At 39.6% G+C, this 13,644-nt stretch overlaps 1 protein-coding gene across 1 annotated transcript in view; it reads left to right on the top strand.

Moving 5' to 3' along the window:
• The first annotated feature begins 7,498 nt into the window (after nucleotides 1-7,498).
• The window catches only part of CD302 (CD302 molecule), a 31,713-nt gene continuing 25,567 nt past the window's right edge, over nucleotides 7,499-13,644 (top strand). The window contains exon 1 of the mRNA XM_014534111.1: nucleotides 7,499-7,579. The gene's annotated coding sequence lies outside the window, so the exon portion shown is untranslated. The remainder of the gene's footprint in view (nucleotides 7,580-13,644) is intronic.

The following is a 13,644-nucleotide window of genomic DNA, read 5'->3' as shown; positions in this document are numbered from 1 at the left end:
GACTTGGAACAGCCACTCCCTCCTCCTTACACAATAAAGGGGATAAAGGGCTCTTCTTCCTCCTCTGTCTCTGACACACTTGCCCTTGTTGGACAGTAAGTGACTGCAGCTCATATCTTAATGGGAGAGGGGCAAAGGTCTTATAATTGACAAAGAGAAAAATTATAATCTTTGCCTTTCCTTGTTAACACTCAGAACAAGTATGTCCCAAGGATCACTTCCTCTTATTCTGTGCCTGATTGTTTAAAAAAAGAAATCATAAGGGAACAGAGAGTTCTATGGCAGCTAACCAGTAATGCAAAATATTCCGTGGATATGCCATTTTCTTCTGTCAGTACAAGGTAATTTTAGGCAGAGAAACTATATGGAAACGTTTGGAGTTACGTCAAGTACAAGCTTCTAAATTTCTCATCAGGCTCCTAAAATTCTGCACTAGTTAAATCAGTAGAATTATAAAGTTACAAAATTCATAAAGACTTGTTTAGGTGTTTTATTATTTTTAATATATTTATTTCAGAGAGGAAGGGAGAGGGAGAAAGATAGAAACATCAATGATGAGAGAGAATCTTCGATCGGCAGCCTCCTGCATGCCCCCTACTGGGGATCAAGCTACCAAACCCAGGCATGTGCCCTGACGGAGAATCAAACCATGACCTGCCGGTTCATAGGTCGACGCTCAACCACTGAGACACGCCGGCCAGGCCGTTCAGGTGTATTATTAATAACAATCTATCTTTTAGGAGTGCTGCAAAGAGTAAAAGAAAGCACTTTGCAGAGAGCTTTGTGGGCAGGATTTTTGTTTTTGTTTTTTTAAGCAAAGCTTATTTATTGAAATATATTTTATGGAAAATATTTACAGAACCTGAAAACTTATGGCAATATTTTAGGGAGGCAAGATGATAGCAAGTCTTAGTTTAGCCTTCTGCTCAGGAAGTCTAGGAATCTCACCGACTTTCCTCACGGGAGGTATCCAGTCCCTACTTGGACATTGTTCTTCTCAAAGTAAAACTGCATCGCTTGAGCAGTGCGTCAAGCTTGTTCCTGGGCAGAAGCTCTGACCTGGAGCGTGGCAAGGAGGGTTCCGTGCTGAATCAGCTGACTGGAGTTTCTGCTAATGCTGACATGAGCCTACGGAGAAGGCAACTGACAGGTTTGAGGAAGTGAAGCAACAATTTTTACATTTCCTGCCTGTAGTTTATTTTTTCTTCTCTTTTTGGCCTTATCATGTATTGCTTATTTATTTCCTCAACAATGTTCTTTGACTTGCTGTAATTACCATTATCATCATCATCATATTCACTCCCATCTCAAAGGGAATCTTTGCTATTCCCTCTCTCTGACCTAGATATCCACATGGCTTTTTCCTTCAGCTCATTCAGATCACTTTTTATAGGTCATCTTTATAATGAGACCTTTCTTAGACACCTTCCTAAGATTGCAACCCAAACCCCTACCCTACGCTAAGGATCTTGCTTCTCTGTTTTCACTTTTCTCCGTAGTGCTTATCACTCTCTGTGGTTGCTAGCCTCCAAGATGGCCCAAGAGATTCTCACCTCCTGGTATTCATACTCTGCATAGCTCACCCCCACACCATTAGGGCTGACCTGTATAACCAACAGGATATTGTGGAAATAACCGAGTGTGAGTCCCAAAGCTGGATTATAAAAGACATTGCACTTCTACCTTGTTCTCATTTGAATCACTTGACCCTTGAGCAACCCAGTGGAGAAGTCATGTAGTGAGGAACTGAGGCTTCCTACCCACAGCCATCACCAACTCACCGTCTGTATGAGTGAGCCTTCGTGGAGGCTGTGGCCCTGGCCAACATCTTGACTACAACTTCATGAGACACCCCAGGCCAGAATCACCCAGCGAAACAGCTGCTTCCGAATTCCTGACCCAGACAAACTGTGTGAAATAATAAAGCTTTTTAGTTGATTTAAGCTGCTAATTTGCTACTTGGCAATAGATTGGCTAATAACCCACCTAAATAGAAAACACCTTCTCCTGGCCAGATAGCTCAGTTGATTAGAGAGACGTCCTGATACACCAAGGTTGCAGGTTCTATCCCTGGTCAGGGCACATACAAGAAAACCAATGAATGAATAAAAATGGAACAACAAAACCAGTCTCTCTCTCTCCCCTCTCTCTCTCTCCCTCTCCCTCTCTCTAAAATGAATAAAATAAATTTTTGTAAAGTTTAATTTCTATTTATCAATTGAAATAATATAAAACACCTCCTACATATTATTTTATTTACTTACTCTGTGTATCTGCCTCAACTAGAATATGAGCTTCAGGATAGCAGGAATTTTTTCCTTTTTGTTCACTGTGGAATCTGTAGCCCCTAGAGCAATTTTCTCAAAATAGCCTCCTGAGATAAGTACTGGTATCATCCCCATTTTACAAATAAGGAACTCGGGGCACCAGAAGGTTGTTACATATAGCCAAGATCATGTAGTCAGAGCCAGACTTTTCTCCATAGCTTAATATGCTTAGTCAGAATGCTGCACTGCCCACTTCTCTGCATACTATCTCGTGTTATGTACAAGACACTATGATAGTTGTGGTGGTGGTGGGGGTTGGAGTTAAATTTAAGACATGGTCTCTGTTGTCATGCAGTTCACAGTCCAATTGAGAAAATAGGATCAATATCAGATAACTGGCATACAGGATTTGATCAGTGCCATATGAATGTGGGTGTAGGTCATCAAAAGATCCAAAGACAGAGAAACAGCGATCAGACTATCAATCCCCAGAGGGAAAGTAGGGGAGGGTGGGGGTAAGGGGAAGAGATCAACCAAAGGACTTGTATGCATGCATATAAGCCAAACCAATGGACACGGACAACAGGGGGATGAGAGCACAAGTGGTTGGGGGGGAGGTTGGAGGTTAATGGGGGGGATGAGGACACATTTGTAATACCTTAACCAATAAAGAAATTTTTTAAAAAGTTATTTATTTATTAATTTTAGAGAGTGTGAGGAAGGGGGAGAGAGAGAAACATCAATTTGTTGTTCCACTTATTTACGCATTCAATGGTTGATTGTTGTATGTGCCCTGATGGGATTGAACCCGAAATCTTGGCATATTGGGATGAAGCTCTAACCAACTGAGCTACCCAGCCAGGGCCCACAAACCCTTTTTCAAGAAGAGTGGCTACCTATGGTTCTTATGCATAGGTCCTCCTGGTTTGTGTCATATTATGCTCAGCACCCTAACTGCAACTACCCAAAATAGGGAGAATTTTATCAATCAAAGGCTGACTGCCCTCAGCTAGGCAGCAGCCAAGGCAGGGACCTGGTGTAAGAACTCTGTGAGGCCCCTTTGACTGCCGAGATGGGCGCTCCAGCTTTCCTATCACCCATAGGTCTTTGCACTAGATCTTTGTCATTTGGGGTAGCCTGAGCAAGTCTGTAATCCTTGTCACCAGAAGGGGCCTCTCACACATTGTGTAGTGCAAAGTCCTGTAGAAATTCCAAGGAGTTACAGGTTACGGGAAGGAGAGGGTTAGGTGCTTCATGGAGAATTGACACATGAGCTGCCACTGAAGTAGGAATACACTTTAATCAGTAGATGCTTTATATATCAGAGTTCATTATAATTTATAAAGCATAAGAACTACAAATGTACAAAAGTAACTTGTAAATTTCACCTCACTTGGTGTCAAATATATTTTTGTGTGCTTAATAGACATGCTTTACTTCATGTAAACAGTATTTGAAATCTGTTGATTTTTAAATATTTTTTTCATTTATTTTGATTTTTGAATATTCTTGAGTTATTTATTACCAATAGAAAATACCATGCATATGCCCTAACCGGTTTGGCTCAGTGGATAGAGCATCAGTCTGGGGACTGAAGGGTCCCAGGTTCGATTCTGGTCAAGGGCATGTACCTTGGTTGCAGGCACATCCCCAGTAGGGGGTGTGCGGGAGACTGCTGATCGACGTTTCTCTCTCATCCATGTTTCTAACTCTCTCTCTCCCTACCTCTCTGTAAAAAATAAATTAAAAAGAAGAAAGAAAAATAACTTAGAAAATACCATGCATAGCTTTGACTAGAAATAATACAAAAGATCATTTGTCAATCCGTGGTTCCAGAACTTCCAGTGATTTATAAAGGTGTTTCAGGTACCATTAAATGTAATGGAGTCCGTTCCCATATCCTTTTTTTTTTTTTTTAATTCCATGAGGCTTAAGAAATTAAAGCAAAAGGAAACAGGAAAAATAGGAGAAGAATAAAAATCAAAGTTTTCAATTAATAATATCTGCCCTGTGACTTTCTATTTGAGTTTCACCTGGAAATGACTGTTTATTTTGTCTTAATATAGAAACTATTGTCTGGTGGGAGAAGGGGGAGGAGGGAGAGACCTGCCTAGTTTACTCAGTCAAAGAATATTTGACTCTTTTCTAGTTACTAGGTGCCTGTCATTGTGCTGGAATGTTTTTTTTCCTTTCACTTTTCCCTTTTTTGCACAGCAAACTCATTTATCCTGTGAGTCAGAGCTCCAATATTGCCTCCTTTCTGAAATGTCCCTTATTCCATACATGATTTATTTATTCTTTAATAGTTTTATGCATTTTGCCTATCATACACTTGTAATATATGTCATATTTATATGTCTGACTCTCCCGTCAGACTAAACACTAAGTGTGGGACTCATCCTCTTTATAGCCCTTTCTCCTTACCCCTGAGCACTGCCCACTCTAGCTGACACCTAGGAGTTACTCAGTTTTTTCTTGAGGAAACACAAGAAATAAGTTGTCCAAGGTGTCACCACGGAGATAAAAACCTTAGTCAGTCTGACTTCAAAGCCATGTTTCTCTTGGTACCTTACCCAGCCTTGGATGGTGTTTTAGAAGAGGAGTCAACATAAATTCCAGTGGCGATGTCTTAGAGAAGGTGGTATATATGGATGGCCTGGACCTCCAAGGATGAGCAGACAAAGAATAACGTTTGATGATCTGGAAGTGGTTTTGGAGAAATAAAAGTCTTTTGTTCGCCCTGACCGGATTGGCTCAGTGGATAGAGCATCGGCCTGCGGACTCAAGGGTCCCAGGTTTGATTCGGTCAAGGGCATGTACCTTGGTTGCGGGCACATCCCCAGTGAGGAGTGTGTAGGAGGCAGCTGATTGATGTTTCTCTCACATCGATGTTTCTAACTCTCTATCCCTCTCCCTTCCTCTCTGTAAAAAATCAATAAAATATATATTTTTTTAAAAAGTCTTTTGTTCTGAGTAAGGGCCAGACTTTTGAAGAAGGCAGCAGACATGTGTGGTGAAAGTGAGATCGTTGAGCACTGTTTCTCAGGAAGGGAATCTAAAGGTCTAGCTGCTCCTTATACAGACTTTCAACCAAGCACGCTGTTTTTAAGGAATCCCTGAACCCTCCTCCTATAAAGGTGTCTGGTCTCTCCAGTTCCTGAACCTTTCTGGACTTCCTTACTTTTTACATGTTGCACATACAATTTTATAGCCAAAGTTTTTTGCGTTTTTTTATTTAATATTTTACTAAGAGTATTGTCCTACAGGAAAGTGCTTACTGCTAAAACATCCCTATTCAACTAACTTTAAGCCACCATTACGGAAAAGTACTAGATTTCCAGGAGTTCAAGCCAAGGTTGTCAGTCACAAGTGTAATGCAAGTATTTATAAAACAGCAAGAAAAAACCTGTACATAGAATAAATTGTACCTTGGAATACCTACCCTCATGCTCATGCATCTTTTATGGCTTAACTACTACTAGTAAATGAAGCCAGGAGTACGAAGCCAGGGAAAAACTCAGGTCTCATACATCAGGATGATTCTAAGTAGCCCATTGTACTAAGTAGGTTATTGATCCAACTGCTATAACAGTGACCTGAATTAACAGTGGATTTAACCACACAGAAGTTTCTTTTCTTCCTTGTTACAACTTGAGTGTGATATGATGGCTCCACCTAGGATCCTTCCGTCTTCCGTCTTGTTGCTCTGTTATTCCTAGGCTGCTTCCATTGCTTACAGGATTAGAGATGGCTAACCATATTCAAGCCAGTGGGAAAGAGGACATATGGTCCAAGGAGCACACTTCTTCCTTAAAAAAATTTTTTTAAATTGATTTCAGAAAGGAAGGGGGAGAGAGAGAGAGAAAGAGAGAGAGAGAGAGAGAGACACCAATGATGAAAGAGAATCATTGACCAGCTGCCTCCTGCATGGACCCTACTGGGAATCGAGCCCGCAACCTGGGGATGTGACTCATTGACCAGCTGCCTCCTGCATGGACCCTACTGGGGATCGAGCCCGCAACCTGGGGATGTGACCTGACTGAGAATCGAACTTCTGGTTCATAGGTTGATGCTCAACCACTGAGCCACACTGGCTGGACACATTTTACACGTTTCACCTCTGCTCAGACCTTATTGTCCAGAAGTTACTAGAAGACTGGGAAATAACCTAGCTTGGTGGCCATGTACTCTGTGCTGAGGTCTAGTACCAGAGACAACTCCTGGTCTCTGCCACATCCTGAGCTTAGTAAGATCGAAGTTGCTGAATTTAGACTCACATAGCTGATTGTTAAGTTCTGATCTTTGTAGTAGGGCATCCTTCTACTTGTTTGTCTTAAAATTATAATACATATCGAACTTAAAAATAAAACAATGTAAAATCTTAGTGCTTTTCCCTATATAGACCTGAGAGAATATGGAAGATTCATGCCTTATGCTCCTTTATTCACTGAAATTCAGTAAATACCTTGTATCCTTTGTCCATTCTGGCCGTTGAAACCGAACTCTTACAGACAGGCCTACTTTTGCTTGTAATGCTAATAATGAAGTTCTAGAACCAAGGCTTTAAACTGTACCCCTTTATAATGACCAACAAGAGAGACCAAGATGGAAACGAAGGAGATGTGCCTCTACCTCACAGCTGTAGAGGGAGAGAAACAGTTGTGTTTCCTAGAACCAGTTCTAAGAATCTGCTTTCATGAGGTGATAAATTAAGAACATTCAGAAGAACATCAATCTTGTTTTCCAGTGCAATATGAAAACTTGTCTGAATATTCATAATCCAGCAACTTGTTTTCTTCTCTGTTCTTGGAAGTATAATTTTGGAATTGTTACTGCATGCTACAAAGGTGACCTTAAAAAGAGCTTGTAATTCTGATTGTCTTCCTTGATAGTTTGTTGCCTTGGCAATAATGCTATAATTTATGTCTGAATTCCTAAGCAACCCAAAGACTTAGAACTTTGCTCTGTAAAACCAGAAGAGATTCATTTGCTCAGTTCTCGTTGCCATCATTTTTAATGGAGAAAAATAAATTACTGTCTCACACATCAATTTCTTATTTTAACAAAAACTGAAAGCCTTGTTGCTGAATTAACAAGGGCAATTGCCTTTCCTTTTTTCTGTGAAAATCTAATATTTTTGTAGGAATTCATGAAATTCTTATTTTCAAGTTACTGAACAGTGTTTCTCTTTTTCCACATAGACTGTCCTTCATCCAACTGGGTTCAGTTCCAAGACAGTTGTTACATTTTTCTTCAAGAAACCATCAAAGTAGAAAGCATAGAGGATGTCAGAAATCAGTGTACTGACCATGGTAAGGAGTTTATTCTTTTTCTTTTGCCTTTCAGAAATCAGTAAATAGTGTTTACTAATTTCTTTTAAAACAACTGTTTGTTATATCTCCCTGGGTCCTTATAATAACCGTATTCTGCAATATACAAGCCACAGGCAGTGGAACTGGGTGGAAGACAGTTGTTGGTCATGTACTCTGTGCTATACAGCACATTGCTGTCCTAGCAGAGTGGAAGAACAGTAGCAACAGCAGGGTCTAAATAATATGCCTGCTCTGTGCCAGGCACTGTGCTTAAGCACACCATATATTTTAATTGGCTTCAATTATTATAATGAACCTTCTTTTATCAAGAAGAAATTTAGTTCAGTTATTTGTTCAAGGTCACACAGGTCATAATTGGTAGAGCCAGGATTCAAACCAGGGTGTGTCTAACTTTAGGACCAGAGTTCTAGGTCACTCTGTTGTTCTGCCCTGAAAGTGCTATTTCAGGCATGTGTGTGAGCAGAAATCAGGTGACAAGGAACCATGAAGTAAGACTGTGGTAAAGAAGTATACATTAGAGAAAAATAAGAGAAAGGATATTTGCTAGAGGGTATGTTCAATATTCTCTGGGAAATACATTTGTAACTTCACATCGTGAAATATTTTATTATTTTTTAAAATATATTTTTATTGATTTCAGAGAGGAAGGGAGAGGGAGAGAGAGAAACATCAATGATGCGAGAGAATCATTGATTGGCTACCTCCTGCACATCCCCTACTAGGGATCGAGCCCACAACCCAGGCATGTGCCCTTGACCAGAATTGAACCCGGAACCTTTCAGTCCACAGGCCGACGCTCTATCCACTGAGCCAAAACAGCTAGGGCAGTGAAATATTTTAAATAAAAGTTATTTTTTAAAAGGTCTAAAATAAAAAAAAATAAAAAGGTCTACTTGTATGCTCTTTATATATTTGACTTTTTAGCTCAAAGTGCATCCTGTTGTTAGCCTGTAACTGTTGTGATCATCATTGGCTCAAAATTAAACTCTGATGTGAACTTCTGGTCAAGAAGGGGGAATAGGAAAAAGCGGTACTAGAATCCCCCACAACCATATCAAAATTACAACTAAACTACAGAACAACCATCATTCAAAACTGCCTGAAATATAGCTGAACAGAAGCCCTAGAACTAGGGGATTAACTAAGAAGCCACATCCAGACTGGTAGGAGGGGTGGAGATGCAGAACAGGGCTGGTCACACACCCACGTGTGGTGGATAAAAATCAGGAGGGATATCTCAACTGTAGAGGTCACCCCTGAGAACTAAGGGAGAACTTCAGCAGCACTAAAAAGCACATGGAAACCTTAAAAAAGAACCAGTCAGAAATGAAGGTTACACTAACTCAAGTGAAGAATAACTTACAGGGAATCAACAATAGAGTAGATAAAGCTGAGAATCAAACCAGCGATTTGGAATATAAGGGAGCAAAACCACCCAATCACAACAGCAAAGAGAAAAAACCCAAAAAAATTAAGATAGTGTACGGAGCCTCAGGGACAACTTCAAGAGTACCAAATTTGCATCATGGGGGTGCCAGAAGGAGAGGAGAGAGAGCAAGAAATTGAAAACCTATTTGAAAAAATAATGACATAAAAACTTCCCTAACCTAGTGAAAGAAATAGACATACAAGTCTAGGAAGCACAGAGCATCCCTAACAATATGAGCCCAAAGAGGCCCACACAAAGATACATCATAATTAAAATGCAAAAGGTGCCGAACCGGTTTGGCTCAGTGGATAGAGCATCGGCCTGCGGACTGGAGGGGCCTGGGTTCAATTCCGGTCAGGGGCATGTGCCTTGGTTGCGGGCACATCCCCAGTGGGGGGCGTGCAAGAGGCAGCTGATCGATCTCTCTCGTCGATGTTTCTAGCTCTCTGTCCCTCTCCCTTCTTCTCTGTAAAAAATCAATAAAATATATTTTTTAAAAAATGCAAAAGGTTAAAGACAAAGAGAGAAGCTTAAAAGCAATAAGAGAAAAGCAGTTAGTTACTTACAAAGGAGCACCCATAAGACTTCCAGCTGATTTCTCAACAGAAACTTCGAAGTCCAGAAGGGAGTGGCAAGAAATGTTCAAAGTGATTAAAAGCAAGAACCTACAACCAAGATTACCCAGCAAAGCTATCATTGAGAATCAAAAGACATATAATGAGCTTCTGAGATGAGGAAAAGCTAAAGGAGTTCATCACCACCAAAGCAGTATTACATGAAATGTTTAAGGGCCTTCTTTAAGAAGAAGAAGGGGATAAAAAGACCAAAATGGCAATAAATACATATCTATCACCAATTGAATCTAAAAAACAAAATAAATGAATTAGCAGAATAGAAACAGACTCATAGATACAGAGAACATTTTGATGGTTGCCAGATGGGAGGGAGGTTGGGGCATTGGTGAAAAAGTTGAAGGGATTAAGAAGTACAAATTGGTAGTTGCAGAACAGTCTTGAGGATGTAAAGTACAACATAGGGAATATAGCCAGTACTATTCTAATAACTATGTGTAGTGTCAGATGGGTAGGAGATTTATTGGGATGATCACTTTGTAAGTTATACAATGTGTAATCACTGGGGTGTACACCTGAAACTAATGTTGTATGTCAACTGTAATTGAAAAATAAAAAGTGGTTTAAAAAACTATGATGTTGTAAACTAGCATCTTTTTCAACTGATATATCTATGATGGTGAGTTGAGTCATTGATTCTTTAAAGGTGCTTTTTATTATTGTTTAAGATCTAGAGATCTGTAGATCTTTTCATGAAATTTTGACTTAGGCTTATTAATCACTCTAGCATTCAGAAATGTCCTTTACCTAAAAGACGAAATTTCTGACAACACACCAGTATAACATTTGGAATACTATCAAATTGTATTAGGAATATTTTAGTTAAAATAAGAGTTACTTATCATAGAAGGAATATATGTAAGCATAGAAGTTTTTAATCCTAGTAAGTGCCACATACTACTTAATGCATAGTTATTGTTTCCTTTTGAAAAACTGTTGCCTGCTAAATGGTGTCGAACATTGGCTCTTTGAAAAAAAGACAAAATTTCCAACATGTCAATTTGGTTTCATTTCAAGGAAATTGAATAACAGGAATTTTGCTGGTCTTACAAGATTTTAAAATGGAATTTCCCCTACAACTGTTTTCTTTTAAGAAAATCATTTATGCCTTGGCTGGTGTGCTCAGTAGTTAGAGCGTCAGCTTGCACACGAAAGGGTTCCCCTACCCCCCTCCAAGGATTTTGATTCCCAGTGAAGGATACGTACCTTGGTTGTGGGTTTGCACCCTACCCCAGTCGTGGCGGTGCAGGAGGTAAACATCTCTCTCACATCGATGTTTCTCTTCCTCTTTCTCTCTCTTTTTCTCTCTCTTTCTCTTTCCCCTCCCTCCCTCCTACTCTTTCTGAAAAGCAATGGAGAAAATATCTTCATGTGATGATTAACAAAACAAAAAAATAAGAAAGAAAACAATATTTTATTAAGTACTAGAGCAGTGGTTCTCAACCTTCCTAATGCCTCTACCCTTCAATGCAGTTCCTCATGTTGTGGTGACCCCCAATTTCATTGTTACAAATTGAACATAATTAAAGCATAGTGATTAATCACAAAAACAATATAAATTATATATGTGTTTTCCGATGGTCTTAGGCGACCCCTGTGAAAGGGTCTTTCGACCCCCAAAGGGGTCATGACCCACAGGTTGAGAACCACTGTACTAGAGGCTCAGTGCATGAAATTCATGTGTGGTTAGGGTCCCTAACAGCTGCCAGCCAGGGCCTCCCTTCCCCAGCTGCCAGCTGCTGGCTGGGGCCTTCCTTTGCTCCACGCCGCCCCCTGGTGGTCAGCCCACGGCATAGTGAGTGATCGAACTTCTGGTCAGTCGAATTCCTGAGGGGACACTTTGCATATTAGGCCTTTACATATATAGATACTTAGACATAAACCAGATTTCAGTTGCAGAAATTAATGATATTGGAGGCTGAGAGCCAAGCAAGGACAGGTTCCTATACTCTTATTAGCTTGTATGAACCACAAGGTGGAAGTTCATTGTCCAGCTTTAATACTTATCTTACGCAGTTAAGCAACTGCTTACTATACAGAGGCATACTTAATACTTGTGACTGACTTCCTCTACAACTCAACTGTGGTTATCTGTATTTGCTATTTTTCTTTAGCAAAGCAAAACAAAATAGAAAACACCCAGCAACTTTGTGGCTTGTTTCAGAGTCCATTAACTCTACTTGTTCAAGCTGGGAAACCATTTAGGAATTTTAAATTGTTGTATGTAAATTTGCTTATACAATTTGTCTAGTGTCAAAAGAAAAATAATTTTCCCACCCAGTTGAAATGTATAAATTCAGCTTGTCTTACTGATTTTTTAAAAATTCTCATACAATTCTCACCATTTATGTGATAATCCTTTTTGTTTCCTCCACTATGGAAATACCCATTTCATTGATGAGCCAGAAGATTAGCTAAAATGTGTTTATAATGCTGTTACTTATTTTTGGATAGGATCGTGTTTTGGTTTAGAATAGTAGTGGACATCAATTCAGTGTTTGCTATGTATGCAGAAGAAAAGCACAAGGACTTCTAGAATATTTACATTTGGATTTATTAAATCTTCACAGCCTCACAAAATTATATCATAAACCTGTCATTAAGGGCATATACTAGTACTAGTATACACAATTAGTGACTTGTTACCTTTTGAGCTGCAGAGAGCTATATCTAGAAATATTCCCTGTGCTTTGTTCTAATTTACTTGATGTTACCTCTCCGTTATTCTTGACACTATGATTCCTTTAGGAAAATAAGTGTGAGAGGCTAAAGTTTTTCTTATTTTGCAGCATTTACCCTAAATTTATATATTATCATTACAATAGAAAAAATGAGTATTTTCAATCTTTCCTTTTTGTGATCTATGAGCTATGTCACTAGCCATAAAAAGAATTAAAGACCCAAATTACATCTCAGCAGGTAGTGTCACTAATAATGCATGTAAAAAAAATTGCTTGTGTGCATGCATTCTTTAGGGTCTTACGCTGTCATTTGTTAAAGAAAATGACATAGTAATTTAAGTGTATACAGTACTTAATTAGATTACAATGTTAAAAATCATTAAAGTTCCACTGGCTGCTACAAGGTCAGAGAAAATGATGAAAAACTAATCTCAGCACTTATGCCTAAAGTGTCACATGGTAAAGTATTTCCCTTGAGTTTTCTAGTGTGGCATTTTTGGTCACATTTCAAATGATAAGTAAGTAAATACTAGGGTAAAACAGATTGAAAGTCTCTATGACATTCAATAGATAGGAGGTGACAGCAGGTGGAACTGATAAGAACTGGAGTTTTTAAAACTGGAGATGACTGAGAGAATCTTGCTGAATCTTGATTTGGGATTAATTAAAATACTATTAAGTATTTTAATGTCAGTCTTATTTTTCTTTTCAAAGTTCTTTCTTAATTACACAACTAAGGCACGATCACTGTAGAAAACTTAGAAAAACACATATGCAAATATTTTTAAAATGAAACAAAATCATCCTAAATTGTACTACCCTAAGGAAAAGTAATGACTGAAAGCATTTTGGTTAAGTCTCCTTCTAGACTCCCCACCTCCAAGCAAATACATTTTAATAAATGTTTGCTTAAATATATAAATGGATATTAGGCAAAAATGTTCTGTATTCCTCATTTTCTCTTAAAATGTCTTTACATGGCAGTAAATAGCCTATATAAGAAAAGCTTAATATGCAAATCGACTGACCAGTTGGAAGGGGTGGGGGTGGAGGCCAGTGAGTGGGCGGCGCCAGGCCAGCCAAGGTGGGTGCCAGCAGGCAGAGGGAGGGGACAGCAATGGGGAGTGGGGGGCAGTGGTGACCTACAGCAGAGGGGCGATTGGGGGGTGGGGACAGAGCTGCCCCCTGGTGGTCAGTGTGCTCCTACAGGGATGTCCGTGGGGAGTGGCCTAAACTATCAGCCGGACATCCCCCGAAGGCTCCTGGACTGCGAGAGGGCGCAGGCTGGGCTGAGGGACCCCC

Source organism: Myotis brandtii, unplaced genomic scaffold (assembly GCF_000412655.1).
Source record: "Myotis brandtii unplaced genomic scaffold, ASM41265v1 scaffold125, whole genome shotgun sequence".
In the NCBI taxonomy this organism is placed as follows: domain Eukaryota; kingdom Metazoa; phylum Chordata; class Mammalia; order Chiroptera; family Vespertilionidae; genus Myotis; species Myotis brandtii.
The sequence above is the reverse complement of the archived record's forward strand: the minus strand, read 5'-3'. Positions and strand labels throughout refer to the sequence as shown.